The following is a 16,938-nucleotide window of genomic DNA, read 5'->3' as shown; positions in this document are numbered from 1 at the left end:
TGATCAAGACTTATGTTATTGATGTTTGTGTAGTGTACTTGTATCCAACTGCAGATCCACTCCCCAAATCCCATTTTGAGCTTTACTGTGCATTAAAAAGGACTCTAGTGCTTTAATCAGACTGCCCAGAGTTAACAGATTGTTAACAACCTCACCCACATACTAAGACCAGTCTGTGAGCTTCACTTAATAAAGACCAACATAAAGGATTTCCTCAAAATGGTAAACTGCAACAACTTTACCAAGTCTTCTTTCTTCAGACTGCTGATCAGAGCTCCCTTTGTGTACTATACTCTGGTAGAAGATTCGTGATTTTGTCTCACTGCTCTGTCAAGAAGAATGAAGGGCGAATTTAACTGTTTATTTCTTCTTAGGCCAGAGGAGAATGTTTCTTTGTTTAAACATTTATTCGTCCACGAGAGATGTACATATCCAAAATTAGCATACAGCTTAAATTGGCTGGCAGTATATTTTACTGTTTCCATTAGAAATGTGGAGGTGGCTTCAGGACTTCTACATTCAAATGAGATGCCACTTGCTGTACATTGAACCAGCTCCAATGGAGAATCATTCTGAAAAAGACACATTATAGTGACGAATTCCAACACTTCCACATTAAATACAAATGTAAATTCATGCCTCACAAATACCACATCCACAAATTATATATAGAGGGAAAGTATAGAATATGAGCCCCAAGTAGCGGCCCATCTTCGTTTCACCAATTATTTGTTCTACATTACAACACTGGCTAAATTTCAAAAGTACTTAGTTAATTGGAGTCATAGAGATGTACATCATGGAAACAGGCCGTTCAGTGGATAAATCTGCTGGTCGTAACCAGACATATCCAAGAACACTGCAAGAGGCTGGAGAAGAAATTGCAGTGGCCTTGGCTGATATTTTTGTATCATCGTTAGCCACAGGTGAGGTCCCAGAAGACTAGAGGGTAGCAAATGTTGTGCCTTATTCAAGAGGGCTGCAAAGAAAAACCTGAGAACTACAGACCAATAAGCCGAAAATGCATAGGAGGTAAGTTACTTGAGGAGATTCTGAGAGATCAGATATACATGCATTTGGAAAGACAGGAATTGATTAGGAATAGTCAGCATGGCTTTTTGCGTGGGAGATTATGCCTCACAAATTTGTTAGAGTTCTTGGATAAAGTGACCAGGAAGGTTGACGAGGGCAGGGTGGTAGACGTAGTCTATATGGATTTCAGTAAGGCCTTTGATAAGGTTTCACATGGTATGCTGCTCTAGAAGGTTAGATCGTATGGAATCAGGGGGAGCTGGCAAATTGGATACACAATTGGCTTGATGGTAGGAAGCAGAGGATAATAGTAGAAAGATGCTTGTCAGACAGGAGACCTGTGACTAGCAGAGTGCCTCAGGGTCGGTGCTGGACCATTACTGTTTGTTATCTATTTCAATGATTTTGATGAAAATGTACATTTCACGATTAGTAAGTTTGCAGATGACCCTAAAATAAGAGGTATCATGGACAGTGAGGAAGGTTATCAGAAATTGTAGCAGGGCCTTGATCAGCTGGGGAAGTGGGCCAAGAAACGGCAAATGGAATTTAATACATGTGTGTGGTCTTGCATTTTGGAAAGTCAAATCAAGGGAGGAGTTTCATGGTGAATGGTAGGACCTTAAGGAGTGTAGTGGAACACATGGACCTCCCTTTTAACTGCCAAAAGTCTGGCACGGTCAGTAATCTCAAGTACCAACAGGTGATAGGTCATTACAACTGTTTTGATCATCAGTCAGCTTTCCAATAAATCACTTTGACACATGGTTGTCTTTTCAATACCAACGGTCACTCTTACAGCTCCCCGCCGAGATAGTGGCCTCATCAAAGGAGAAAAACACATGCAATATGGGTTTACATTGACAGTTATCACAATAAATAGTCAGGGATTCATAAATTAATAAGTAGCCACAGATACAAGGTTTTAATAAAGTATATAAAGTATGTGATAATGCTGTTCCTTTAACAAGGTTAGGTTGTTCTGGTTTTCTTTTTCCAGAGGAGCTGTAAACACATAGATTCCAATGTGTCTGGTTTGTATGGGTTTTAGGGCAAATTTGATTATAGCTAACAGGCAAAAGGGTTTCAAGTTTAAAAAAAACTTGTATAATGAAAAGGGAATGTCCAATTGGCCGAGCTCAGCTTTTTCCCCGGTTTGGTTTGGCTTTAGCAACCAGTCAGTTTTGGAGACTGCTGGTCAAAGAAACAACTCCATGCTGAAAATCCCTTTCTCCTACATCTCTCCTCTAAGAACCGGTGTTTAATTTTACATTTTTTGCCAAAGGGGTATTTATGGGGATGTTGCAAGTATTTTGAAAAGCATCATTAAGTTGCAATAGTTTTTAAATAGTTATGTTATTCTAAATCCAGTTTTCTTTTGATCATGTGTAAATAAATTCTGTTTTGTTTAAAACTGAGTGTTTGGGCCAGCTGCATCACTCCTGGAATATCGACTTTAAAATAACTAGAAAAGTTAGCGTCTGGGCTACCTTCTTGAAATGTTTTGAGTGGGTCTGGCCTGGTCCAATACAGACTGGGGGTCTTTGCGGGATTTGTTGCACAGCTCAAAATTGGGATTAGGGTTGTTGGACTCAAAGGCAGCGAGTGGTAGGTGTTAGTGATGTTGATTTCAATTGAATTAAACAGTGCTTGGGATAGCAATGGCTCTATCAGTCACTAAGTGCTTTCTGGAGGTGGCAGTAGTGACTTTGGGGGCTTTACAAAAGGTGAACAGGAAAAAGCTGCTGGAATTGGTAGTCAAGCTGGAGTTGGAGCTGCCTCCTTCTGTGGGGAAGGGAGATAATTACTGCAATAGCTCAGCATTTAAATTTGCTGGAAAATCCATCAGAATCTTTAAAGATACTTAAAATTCAATTGAGAATGAAGCACTAGATTCCTACAGGCCTTTCCATTTTGCAATATCATAGCTAAAAGAATTGTCGAGGAGTTACTTAAAGTTTTCACGAGATACGGACTACCCACAGAGATACAATCAGATCAAGGGTCAAATTTCACATCAAAATTATTCAAAGAAGTTATGGACAGCTTTGGAGTAAAACAATTCAAATCTACTGCATGCCATCCAGAATTACAGGGAGCGCTAGAAAGGTGACAACAGACATTTAAGACCCGTTGAAATTCCATGATCAAGACCATACAGATGATTGGGATAAATGAATTCAGTTTGTACTACGTGCCATCAGAAATGCAGCAAATGAAACAACCAAATTCAGTCCATTTGAATTATTATTTGGGCATGAAGTGAGAGCACTGCTAAAATTGATTAAGGAGAAATTAGTAAGTCATAATTCAAAGACCACACATTTGGACTATGTGTCAGATTTTAGAGAATGGTTAAATAGAGCAGCGGAGTTGGTGAGACAGCATTTAAAAGTATCACAGCATACAATGAAACAGGAAAGAAACAAGAAATGAAAAACTCACAATTTTGCTATCAGAGATAAGGTGTCAATGTTATTTCCAGTGATAGGTGAACCTTTAAAAGCAACACTTAGTGGACATTATCAAGTTGAAAAGAATTTGAGTGAGGTGAACTGTTTGATAAGGACTCCAGACCCACAGAGTGGGTCATGTGAATATGCTCAAAAGATATTTTGACAGGGAACAAAAGCAAAAGGAGACTGTGTTACTGGATACAACGCAGAGTGAAGAAGTAAGTTCAGAGCATACCGAATTGGACATTCCTCAAATTAAATTGGACAATGAGGAAGTTATCAAAAATTGGGATAAATTATTGAGTTATCTTCCAAAGGAAAATCAAAATGACCTGAAAGGGTTATTGCTATCGACAATTTGGATTCAGGGTAATCTAAGATCGAGGATGGGAGAAATTTGTGGCTATAAGAGCTGCTCCTTTTTTGAGGTATTTTAGGTGTTGGATGTGATTTCCTACAATTCGAGGAGCCTTTGCTGTTTGAATTCAAGTATCTCTGAACATCGGAATGCATCTAAGAAAAATTAACAAACAGCGAAATTCACAACTGATCTTGGAGGAACCTGTTTGGGAGAGGTCACAGCACAGAAACAGATAAGTGCATAACGTTAAGTGTAGCCGTGAGTAGATTGGGTACTTTCTTGATTATGTATTTTATTGAGCCCTGTCTCTTGATTATATCTTAAAAATATAAGCCACAAAGTATTAAGTTAGCCTGGAGCAGTGCTTTTTAGAGCAATAAGACGGTGCTATTTTCTAGGTCTGTAGATTGTGAAGGAGCAAAAATGGCTTTTAGTAGAGTGATATGCTCTTCTTGTCGGATGTGGGAGTTTAGAGGGAGTTTACATATCTGCAATAAATGTCTTTAGTTGCAAATCCTATCAGATTGAATGGATCGGTTGGAGCAACAGTTAAATGCAAGAGCAAAGGGGTGTAATGGATGACAGTTATAAGAAGGAAGAAAAGCCGCAGATACGTCAGATAGATGGGTTAGCTCCAGGAAAGGTAGGCAGGTAGTGCAGGAGTCTTCTGTGGCTATCCCCATTTCAAATAAGTATGCTTTATGGGAAATGTAGGGGGTGATGGGATTCTCAGGGGAATGCAGCCTGAACAGCCAAGTTTCTGTTATCAAGACAGGCTCTAAAGTAACAAGGGTACATCATGTTCCAAGCGATCGATTGTGTTAGGGGAGTCTCTAGTCAGAGGCACTGTTAAATGTTTCTGTGGCCAGCAGCAAAAAATCAAAATGGTGTATTGCCTCTCTGTTGCCTGGATCAAGGATGTTTCAGAGAGGGTGTAGAATGTTCTCAAAGGAGAGAGGGACCAGAAGGTGGTTATTGTACACACTGGAACCAACGACATAGGAAGGGGAAAGGATGAGATTCTGAAGGGAGAATATAGAAAGTCAGACAGGAATTTAAAAAGGAGGTCCTCGAGGGTACTAGTATCTGGATTATTCCCGGTGCTACAAGCTAGTGAGGGTAGGAATAGGAGGATAGAGCAGATGAATGTGTGACTGAGGAGCTTATGCATGGGAGAAGGGTTCACCCTTTTAGACCATTGGAATCTCTTTTGGGGTAGAAGTGACCTGTACAAGAAGGATGGATTGCACCTGAGTTAGAAGGGGACTAATATACTAGCAGGGAGATTTGTTAGAGCTGCTCGTGCAAGACTTAACTGAGTACGGTGAGGGGTGGGACCCAGGTAAATAGTGAGGAAAGAGATCAATCTGAGACTGGTACAGTTGAGAAAAGAAGCGAGTCGGTCAGGGCAGGCAGGGACAAGCAGAGAACAAGGCAGGACTGATAAATTAAATTGCATTTACTTCAATACAAGAAGCCTACCAGAGAAGGCAGATGAACTCAGGGCATGGTTAGGAACACGGGACTGGGATATCACAGCAATTACAGAAACGTGGCTCAGGGATGGACAGGACTGGCAGCTTAATGTTCCAGGATACAAATGCTATAGGAAGGATAGAAAGGGAGGCAAGATAGGATGGGGAGTGGCGTTTTGATAAGCGATAGCATTACAGCTGTACTTCGGGAAGATATTCCTGGAAATACATTCAGGGCAGTTACTTGGGTGGAAATGAGAACTAGGAAAGGGATGATCACTGCAACGTGATTGTATTATAGACCATCTAAAAGTCAGCGGGAAATTGAGAAACAAATTTGTAAGGAGATTTCAGTTATCTGTAAGAATAACAGGATAGTTATGGTAGAGGATTTTAACTTTCCAAACATATACTGGATTGTGATAAGGGTTTAAATGAAGAGAAATTTGTTATGACTGTACAAGAAAATTTTCTGGTTCCATATGTGAATGTACCTACCAGAGATGGTGCAAAACTTGAACCAACTCTTTGGAAATAAGGCAGGGCAGGTGACTGAGGTGTCAGTGGGGGAGCAGTTTGGGGCCAGCGACCATAATTCTATTAGATTTAAAATAGTGATGGAAACGGATAGACCAGATCTAAAAGTTGAAGTTCTAAATTACAGGAAGGCTAATTTTGACGGTATTAGGCAAGAACTTTCAAAAGCTGATTATGGGTAGATGTTCACAGGGACAAATGGAAAATGGGAAGCCTTCAGAAATGAGATAATGAGAGTCCAGAGACAGTATATTTCTGTTAGGGTGAAAGGAAAGGCTGGTAGGTGTAGGCAGTGTTGGATGACTAGAGAAATTGAGGGTTTGGTTAAGAAAAAGAAGGAAGCATATGTCAGGTACAGACAGAAGAGATCGAGTGAATCCCTAGAAGAGTATAAAGGAAGTAGGAATATACCTAAGAGGGAAATCAAAAGGGCAAAAAGGGGATATAAGATAGCTTTGGCAAATAGGGTTAAGGAGAATCCAAAGGGTTTTTTTTACAAATACATTAAGGATAAAAGAGTAACTATGGAGACAATAGGACTTCCTCAAAGATCAGCAGGGCGGCCTTTGTGTGGAGCCGCAGGAAATGGGAGAGATATCAAACAAGTAGTTTGCATCAGTGTTTACTATGGAGAAGGACATGGAAGATATAGAATGTAGGGAAATAAATGAACAACACCTTGAAAAATGAGGTGGTGGAGCTGGATGTGTTTAAACACATAAAGGTTGATAAATCCCTAGGACCTGATCAGCTGTACCCTAGAATTCTGTGGGAAGCTTGGGTAGTGATTGCTGGGCCCCTTGCTGAGATATTTGTATCATCAATAGTCACAGGTGAGATGCCAGAAGACTGCAGGTCTTCTGCAGAGTATGACCTATACACTTAATGCCACTGTTTAAGAAAGGTGGTAATGACAAGCCAGGGAACTATAGGTTGGTGAGTCCGACTTCTGTGGTGGGCAAATTGGGAGTCCTGAGGAAGAGGATTTACAAGTATTTGGAAAGACAATGACTGAGTAGGGATAGTCAACATGGCTTTTTGTGGGAAATCATGTTTCACGAATTTGATTGAGTTTTTTGAAGAAGTAACAAGGAGGATTGATGAGAGTAGAGCGGTGGACCTGGTGTATGTGGACTTCAGTAAGGCGTTCGACAGGTTCCCCATGGGAGACGGGTTAGCAAGGTTCGATCTCATGGAATACAAGAAGAACTAGCCATTTGGATACACAACTGGCTCAAAGGTAGAAGGCAGAGGGTAGCGGTAGAGGGTTGCTTTTAGACTGGAGGCCTGTGACCAGTGGAATGCCAAAAGGATTGGTGTTGGGTCCACTACTTTTCATAATTTATATAAATGATTTAGATGCGAACATAGGAGATAAAGTTCGTAAATTAGCAGATGACACCAAAATTGGAGGTGTAGTGGACAGCGAAGAAGGTTACCTCAGATTACAACAGGATCTTGATCAGATGGGCCAATGAACTGAGGACTGGCAGCTGGAGTTTAATTTAGATAAATACAAGGTGCTGCATTTTGGGAAAGCAAGTCAGAGTAGGACCTATACACTTAATGGTAAGGTCCTAAGGAGTGTTGCTGAACAAAGAGACCTTGGAGTGCAGGTTCCTAGCTCCTTGAAAGTAGAGTCGCAGGTAGATAGAATAGTGAAAAAGGTATTTGTATGCTTTCCTTTGTTGGTCAGAGTATTGAGTATAGGAGTTGGCAGACCATGTTGTGGCTGTGCAGGACGTTGACTAGGCCACTTTTGGAATATTGCGTAAAATTCTATTCAGAAGGATGTTATGAAACCTCAATGGGCTCAGAAAAGATTTACAAGGATGTTGCCAGGGTTGGAGAGTTTCAGCTATAGAGAAAGGCTGAATAGACTGGGGCTGCTTTCCCTGGAGCATTGGAGGCTGAGGGGTGACATTATAGAAGTTTATAAAATCATAATGGGCATGGATCAGGTGAATAGGCAAAGTCTGTTCCCTGGTCTGGGGGAGCCCAGAACTAGAGGGCAGATGTTTAGGGTGAAAGGGAAAAGATAATAAAAGGGACCTAAGGGGCAACTTTTCACACAGATCATGGTGCTTGTATGGAATGAACTGCCAGAGGAAGTGGTGGGGTCTGGCACAATTGCAACATTTAAGAGGCATCTGGATGGGTATATGACTAGGAAGGCTTGGAGGGATATGGGCCAAGTGCTGGCAAATGGGACTAGATTAGGTTGGCATGGACAAGTTGGACCAAAGGGTCTGTTTCCATGCTATACATCTTTAAAACTCTCTGACTCTTATCTGGAAATAAACTGGGAAATTATGCATGATGTAGACATAGGAGATGCTGTTCTGATTAAGCAACATCCTTATAGGCATAACCCTCTAAAGCTGGCGCCGGTTCAAAAGGAGATTGAACGCATGCTCCAAGATGACATAGCCCAAAGTGAGTTACAGTGACTGGAGCTCACTGACAGTAATGGCGCCAAAACCAGATGGCACCCAATGGTTATGTCTGGACTATCATAAAGTCAATACAGTTACAAAGACTGATGCATATCCACATTTGGAAGACTGTGTTGAAAAGGTGAGACAAGCAACTTATTTTTCTCAGTTGTTTCTACTCAGACGATATCAGCAGATATCTTTGTCGGAAAGATTGAAGACAACATTTATCAGAATTGTTTGATCTACTTTGGGAACAGGTTTGATGATAAACCTGGCTAAAAGTGAATTTGCCAAAGCCCAAGTCACCTTCCTGGGCCATTTGTCCTGGTCATGGACAAATGGCCCCATGGAGTACAAAAACAAAGTGGGAAGTTTCTCATACTACTGACAGAAACAGCAGTACTACGATTCCTGGCATTGAGTGGATTTTATTGGAAATTTGTACCAAATGTTAGCAGTATGGCCACTCCATTCACTGAATTGCTAAAGAAGGGCAGGAAGTTTCAGTGGACGGCGGAGTGTCAGAAGGCATTTGACAGCCTGAAAGATGTGTTCACCACTGCCCCAGTGTTAGCCACACTTAATTATGCAAAGCCATTCAAGGTGGCTATCAATGCCAGTTATTTGGGTGCTGGTACTGTGCTCTTATAGAAGGATGATGAGAAAATAGAAAGATCTATCAGGTCTCCAGTAAATTGAACATTCATCAACAGAAATATTCGACAGTTGAGAAGGAGACTTTGAGCTCCGTGTTGGCATTTCAATGCTAATGTTACCAGTAAAGTATCTGAGACAGTCATGTACACTGATCATAACCCATTGAAGTTTGTAAAGAAAATTAAGGGCGAAGCTTCCAGATGGCTGATATGGAGCTTGTTGTTACATATTGTGCATATGGAAGGCCAAGAGAACGTGATTGTCGAGACTTGGATGAGAAACAGACTGAAACAGAATGCAGTAGTGCATGTTTGCATGTTTATAGTCAATGTAATGTATATGGCTGTTATAGTTTACTAACAGTGTAAGATTAAAGGGTTTTGAAATCAAGTCATCTTTGGATATTGATGGTTCATCTTTTTGGGGGGGAGGGAGGTGTGATAATGCTGCTTCTTTAACAAGGTTATGTCGTCCTTGGTTTTTTTTTCAGAGGGCTCGTAAACACATAGATTCCGATGTGTGTGGTTTGTATAGGTTTTAGGGCCAATTTGATTACAGCTAAGAGATACTGCCTCAAGCAAAAGGCTTTCAACTTTAAAAACATTTGTAAAATGAAAGGGGAGCGGCCAGTTGTCTCAGCTCCACTTTTAGGAGAAAGCGAGGACTGCAGATGCTGGAGATCAGAGCTGAAAATGTGTTGCTGGAAAAGCGCAGCAGGTCAGGCAGCATCCAAGGAGCAGGAGAATCGACGTTTCGGGCATGAGCCCTTCCTGAAGAAGGGCTCATGCAAAAAACGTCGATTCTCCTGCTCCTTGGATGCTGCCTGACCTGCTGCGCTTTTCCAGCAACACATTTCAGCTCAGCTCAGCTTTTCTCTGGTTTGGTTTTAGCAAGCAGTCAGTTTCTGAGACTGCTGGTCAAAGAAACAGCTCCATGCTGATCCTCTCTCTCTGACATCTCTCCTGTTAGAACCTGTGTTTGATTTTACCTTTTTTTGCCAAGAATGTTTATGGGGATGTAGCAAGTATTTGGAACAGCACCATTAAGTTGCGATAGAGTCAACTGGGTTTTGTTTTAGTAGTTATGTCATTCTAAATTCAGTTTTCTTTTGTTCACATGTAAATTAATACTGTTGTGTTTCAAACTGAGTGGTTGAGCCAGCTGCATCATTCCTGGAAATGATGCACCTGCTGAAAACAACTAGAGAAGTTAGGGTCAAGGCGACCTTCTTGAAATGTTTTGAGGAGTCTGGCCTGGTCCATAACAAGTATAATTAACCCTTGGAGAAATATCCTCAAAAGTAAAACTCCTCAAAATACAAAGACGACATTTACCAGTAGTCTTAAATCACGGAGGTCACTCGAAACCATAAATGAAAACAAAAAGCTCAGCAGGTTTGGCGGCAGTTATCTACAACTATCATCTGGAAGGAACATACATAATTTCCCAAACCTAAAGTGCAATTCAAAAAACGTTATACATATCAATTTTGGAACATGTCAAGAAATCAATGGTTTAGAAATTACAGATCGAAGCTGGGGAGTATTGTCTCTCAGATACCAATTCCAAACGTTAAAAATAAATGAATAACAACTTTCAATGACTAGCAATCACAGCCTAAGAGCACGGGCTATTCGCACAGCATATTAAAACATTTAAAGACTCATGTCTAATTCCAATTTACGAAACAACAACAAAAAATGCTGGGGAACCTAGAGTCTAGCAATCTCTGGCCAGAGAAGCAGATTTAACGTCTGAAGTCTTGTATGACTGACAGTTCTTCATAACTACGTTTGCTTTCATTTATTAAAAACTTTTCGACAACATGTTGAGGCAATTTCAATGATATTTCTATCTAGCTCTCAACGCACAGCTGTATTAATATTTACCTCAGTGATATTGAACCGTAATACTACCAACTTCCAGAGCCTGGTTTAAACAATTTGATTGACAAACAATCCAGCTCTTCGTGACTCGCCTCTTTCCCGATTGGGAGTAGACGCCATAACCAGATTCATCACACACCACTGCCCTTTAGACCAATAGAAATGATCGGTGACGGCAGGGGTTATAATTGACGTGACATCTAACCAATAGAGTGAGAGAGATCCCCGTTACGGGAGAGTGATGGACAAACAGATTATCCAATGGAGTAGGAGAGGGTGGTGCTTCGCTTGCTGGCGGCGCGCGGGGTTGACTTTGTTTGATTTTAACGGATATTTTTTCCGCCTCTCCGTTCGGCCTGAGCTTTCCCTTTTCTCAACTCGAGTCCCGGGGAGACATCAGCGCCGTCCTGCACTCTCACCCCGTACCGAGTACGGGGCTCAGACGGAGTGAGTGTGAACTTGTCGAATAAGAAAGATCATAAGTACTCGGTGTGCACCGAGAAGCAGGCCTAGGCCATGCGGCACAGGGCCTGTGCTACTGGAAGTTAGGCCTTGGCTTTGGAGTGATTAGTTACCCCCAAGCCGAACGCTGCTGGCTAGAAAAGCCAAAAAGTTGGAGTGATGGACGGAAAATCGGGAGATTTATTGCGCCTATAGCGAAGAGAATGCGATGGAGATTGGTGGGCTTTCTAGCTGGAGGGCAAAGGAAGGCTGTTGAGCAAATCCTAAATCGAGATCGGGGATGTAAGCCGGTAGCGTAGGCCCTTTTAGATAAGAGTAATGGTTATAGTATGGAACCGGCAGGAGGAGGGTAGATGTCCACGATGGGTGGGATGTTAGTGACCCGGAGACTTCAGTTTAATGCTGCAAAAAAAAAATTGGATGGTGGAATGGGGCCAATGCATTCGTTGGAACAATGCGCTTTGCGCCCGGGCTTTGTATCCAACAGTCTCCAATCACTTCATTGCACGAAGCCCTTTAAGCATGTATTAAAAACAATAATAAGTATTTTGAATTGGAATATAAAGTATATTTTTGAACTCGATGTTTGTGATACCTTTTTATAAATGCTAATTAAACATTTGCCTAAAACCCACACGTTCATTACATAAACTTAAATTTCCCAAAGACTGATATCCCTTCACCCCAGAAATATCTTTTTTTTTCCCAGCAGTTCTTTATTCACCAAATTTCTATCTCGGGTAAATTAGCAATTGATTGCAGATGTTTTGCATGCTTGAATGAATGTGCAGATACAGTTGGCTTACCAAGTAAAGGTAGATAAAGTGTGCTTCACCTGCTTTTTGTTCTTTTTAAGGTTTCCCCTTTTACTTGTAGCTATTCAGTTCACGAATCTAAATGACAATGACACAATAAACCACGTATGTTTATCCCAAGAGGCACTTGTGTGCAATTTTTTTATTTAAAGCTATTTTGACGTTTCAACAGCAATGCTATGCTTTTTTTTCCATTGTGTAGCTCAGATTGCCTGGTCCAATAATATCATTGATCTAGAATAGGGTTTACTTTGACTCATAGTCATAGAGTTGTACAGGAGGAAAACAGACCCTTCAATCCAACTTGTCCGTTGACCAGATATCCTAAACTGATTTAGTCCCATTTGCCAGCATTTGGTCCGTATCCCTCTAAACCTTTTTCTATTTGTGTACCATCCAAATGTCTTTTAACCGTTGTAATTGTACCAGTCTTCACCATTTCCTCTGGCAGTTCATTTCTACACACATGAAAAAGTTGCCCCTTAGGTCCATTTTACATCTTTCCCCTCTCTCTTTAAACCTATGCCTTCGGGTTTTGGATTTCCCATTGCAGTTTGCTAAGAACTCAAAGTGTCATAGATTTAAAGTTGGTGTTTGTAACTCTGTTTCTAAGCAATTTCTTCAGAGGCTGACAGTACAAAACAATTATTGTGAAGAACAATGTGTTCAAAAGAAAGCCTTTTTAAATATAGCAACGTTCGATAAACTGAAATGACAGTAATGATAAAAAGTGTAAAGTAGTGGTTAAGTGTACAGTGTTGACCAATTCGCTGGTGTGACTTACTGCATTGTTTTATATTTGCTTTATTTAACTTTCTGACAAAGATATTGCAGGTGAATCATTGTGTTTAAAATAACATACTGTACCGCATCTGAAACATTTCTGTGAAGGGTTGAGTTGAGTAAAACAATGTCAAACTGGTAAAATATAATTTGTGATTGTGGGCCTACCCTTTGGTGGCTTTTATATTATAAAGTCATAGAGATGTACAGCACAGAAACTGACTCTTTGGTCCAACACATCCATGACGACCAAATATCCTAAACTAACCTAGTCCCATTTGCCGGCACTTGGCCCATATCCCTCTAAACCCTTCCTATTCATGTACCCATCCAGATGCCTTTTAACTGTTGTAATTGTACCAGTTGCCACTACTTCCTCTGGCAGCTCATTCCAAGAGCACGCTGTCGTCTGTGTGAAAAAGTTGCCCCTTACACCCCTTTTAATTTTTTTTTCCCCTCTCATCTTAAACATATGGCCTTTAGTTCTAGACCCATCCACCCCAGGGTAAAGATGTTGTCCATTTACCCTATCTATGCCCCTCATGATTTTATAAACCTCTATAAGGTCACCCCTCAGCCTTTGTAGAATATTAATGCCAGAGTTGTTTGTCATTTTTTACAGGCACGGAGAGTGCAATTAGTTTGCATTCATATAGTTTCACTGTGAAAATATTAAAGATGATTTATGGGGCAGAAAGAAGAGGTACAGTAATATAAAGACAACATAGCATAGTCAATGCTGAGAGTTGGGGTGTGTGGATAAGTGGTAAGAATTAAAAGAATAGATACCAGGACAAAGATTTTATATGCAACCTGTCAGGAGCATGTTGCCATTGTACATCAGAGAAGGCATTAGTGGTAAGTGAATGGAGACTAGAAGCATACAGATGATTTTTGATTAAGTTTTGCTTTTGGAGATGGTATATGTGAGGTTTCAAAAAGGGCATTAGAATATTTTTTTCACTTAAATATTCCACAATCAAAAGTGTTATTACAGTGCAGAAGGTGGCAATTTGGCTCATCATGTCTACAACACTGGCTGTCCAAAAGAGCATTCAATTAGTGCTGTTTTGCTGCTTTTCCCCATAATCCTGCATATTGTTGTTTTTCAAGTAAAAGTATAGATCTCTTTCAAGTGTTTAATTAAATCTTCCTCCACCATATTCTCTGTTAGTGTCTTCCGGACCCAAACCATTTAATGCATAAAAACATTTTCTCTCCTATTGCTTTTGATTCTTCTAACAAAAACTTTAAATGTGTGCTTCATTCATGATTCTGTCCTGAGTGGGGATAGTTTTTCCAAATCGACTCTGTCCAGATTTTCTGTCTATCAGATCTCCTCTCTACGTTCTCATCTCCAAAGAAAGCAGTCCTTACTTCTCTAATCTTATATTAATAATGATGGTGCCCAAAATTGGATGCACTACCCCAATTGAAACTGAAGTAGTATCTTGTGAAAGTTCAATATAACCTCCTTGCTGTCGTACTCTGTGGCTCTGTTGATGCAGTCTAGGATACGGTAGGCTTAATTAACCATGGTCTCAACTTACTGACTAGGGCGTACATGTGCAAGATGTTATTTCTGAGACCTTATTGACGTGCAAAATTTATAAGATCAAGATCTATTAAAATAATCTTTTTTAAAATTTATTCATTTGTGGAATATGGGTGTTGCTGGCTGGCCAGCATTTTTTTTACTGTCCCTAGTTACCCTTGAGAAGGTGGTGGTGAGCTGCCTTCTTGAATTACTGCAGATCCACAATGCCAGTAGGAGGGAATTCGAGGATTTTGACCTAGCAACAGTGAAAGACTGACGATATATTTCTGTGTCAGGATGGTGAGTGCCTTGGAGAGGATCTTGAAGGTGGTGGTGTTCCCATGTATCTGCTACCCTTGTAGATGGAAATGATTGTGGCATTGGCAGGTACTGCCTGAGGATGTTTTAGTTGCTATAGCGCATCTTGTAGATAGCACACACTGCTGCTACTAAGTGTCATAATCATAGAGTCATAGAGATGTACAGCACGGAAACAAACTATTCGATTCAACTCGTCAATGCCGACCAAATATCCCAACATAATCTAGTCCCATTTGCCAGCATTTGGCCCATATCTCTCGAAACATTCCTATTCATTTACCCATCCAGATGCCTAATAATGCAGGGTATTTGCCTTTGACTCGGTTGTGGAGGGATTGAATGCATGTGGACGTAGTGTCAATCAAACAGGCTGCTTTATCCTGGATGGTGTCAAGCTTCTTGAGTGTTGTTAGAACTGCACCCATCCAGGTAAGTGGGAAGTAATTAATCACGCTTCTGACTTGTGCCTTGTAGATGATGGAGAGGCTTTGGGGAGGCATGAGTTTGTAAGATGCCACAGTACTCCTAGCCTCTGAACTGTACTTGTAGCTACTGTTCTTACGTGATGAATTCAGTTGAGTTTCTGATCAATGATAACCCAAGAAAGTTGATCGTGGGGGATTCAGTGATGGTAACCCCACTGAATGTCAAGGGACAGTGTTAAATCGTCTGGTATCGGTAATGGTCATAACCTGGCATTTGTGTGGCACAAATGTTACTTGTCACTTGTCAACCTAAGCCTGTTGCCAGTGTTCCTGTTCAGAAGCAACTCTGATGTACTTAACCATTGTGTTTATCTTAACTTTGTGATACATTTTCCTAAAAGCAATATTTATATTGTCATGTTTCAAAGCAAAAACACTAAAGAACCTGCTCATCAGTTTTGAAAGGCATAAGTTTTGAATTTTGATGCAATGTCATGTACTTTGTTGTTTGGTTATAAGCAGCTGCACAAAAGAATCAAATTGGCACAGAACAGGAGTTCAAAATAAGTTACTGAAGTCAAGACTACGTGAAAGAAAGGGAGCTGGGTGTGCAGTTAAATAGGAGAAGCAGTTAGATTACCATAATGGAACTATGATATAACAGATGTTGGACTCCAATAAATTAAAACACATTGCCGAACTTATCTGTTAAACAAATAATATTCAAATCAACCTTGCCATTTGTCAAGTGGACATATGGTAGTGCTACACTATCTATTTTGTCATTTGAATTTAGATATTTAAAATATTTATTGTTGCAAATAGAGACTTTGACCAATCTATCCGTGAGAATGTTTTCTCAGAATATCCCCTATTGGCTGATTGTGGGTGAAAAAATTTAGGGAGATGAGATTTAAAGAGTTCTGTACCTTAGTACAGCATTTGCAGGTTCAACTAAGTCATTGTACAGTGGTTCAGGCAGCATCCAATGAGCAGCGAAATCGACGTTTCGGGCAAAAGCCCTTCATCAGCTTTTGCCCGAAACGTCGATTTCGCTGCTCGTTGGATGCTGCCTGAATTGCTGTGCTCTTCCAGCACCACTGATCCAGAATCTGGTTTCCAGCATCTGCAGTTATTGTTTTTACCTAAGTCATTGTACAGTGTTGATACTTTTATTGTCATTGTAATAGCCCTAGGCAAAACTGCAGTCAGCAGATGAGGTTCAAAGTGCAGTGCTCCAATTTTGAATTTGCAAATGCTTTAATCTCATTCATGTGGCCAGTTAAACTTATTCATCATATTTAACTTAGCTGAAGTAAATCACTAGATGGGCTCTGAATTTTGATTGGTGTCTGTACCTTTTACTGAGTGACCCTTCCATTTAAACTTGGAGAAAAATGTAAGTTTTAGGAAGGAAGAACTATGAAAATTGTGTTAACCCTGCTTTTTTCAGGTTTTGAGTAGATGTGTTGCAGAAAAGTGAAGAAATCCCTTGTAGGCTGAAGGGAAAGTGTGGTAATGAAAGGCGGCAGTGATGAACAGAATAAACCAAGGTTATATTTAAATTCAGTTTTTCTCCTTCTGATTCTGAGTGTTTTCTTCTCCCTTTTTCATTTGGTTGTGATCCAGTTCTTTCACTCATGCATTTATTTATTGCTAATAATGCAGAATGTTTAGATGTGTAGAATACAGAGGAACTCTGGAATTTATTTACTAGGATTAGACTGACCTTAATTTGTGCCATTTCTCGAAG

The 16,938-nt window shown here is 40.4% G+C and overlaps 1 protein-coding gene and 1 long non-coding RNA gene across 2 annotated transcripts in view; one reads left to right on the top strand and one right to left on the bottom strand.

Moving 5' to 3' along the window:
• The window catches only part of LOC122565189 (uncharacterized), a 43,910-nt gene extending 32,970 nt beyond the window's left edge, over window positions 1–10,940 (bottom strand). The window contains exons 1-2 of the long non-coding RNA XR_006316105.2: window positions 10,846–10,940; window positions 243–572 (exon numbers count right to left, since the gene is read on the bottom strand). This is a non-coding gene — a long non-coding RNA (uncharacterized LOC122565189). The remainder of the gene's footprint in view (window positions 1–242; window positions 573–10,845) is intronic.
• Window positions 10,941–11,143: 203 nt separating this feature from the next.
• LOC122565188 (ELAV-like protein 1) overlaps window positions 11,144–16,938 on the top strand; it is a 36,499-nt gene continuing 30,704 nt past the window's right edge. The window contains exon 1 of the mRNA XM_043720905.2: window positions 11,144–11,289. The gene's annotated coding sequence lies outside the window, so the exon portion shown is untranslated. The remainder of the gene's footprint in view (window positions 11,290–16,938) is intronic.

This window comes from Chiloscyllium plagiosum, unplaced genomic scaffold (assembly GCF_037043375.1).
Source record: "Chiloscyllium plagiosum isolate Xiang-an unplaced genomic scaffold, Cpla_swu_hap1 HiC_scaffold_28, whole genome shotgun sequence".
Taxonomy (NCBI): Eukaryota; Metazoa; Chordata; class Chondrichthyes; order Orectolobiformes; family Hemiscylliidae; genus Chiloscyllium; species Chiloscyllium plagiosum.
This window is presented reverse-complemented; position numbering and strand designations above follow the sequence as displayed.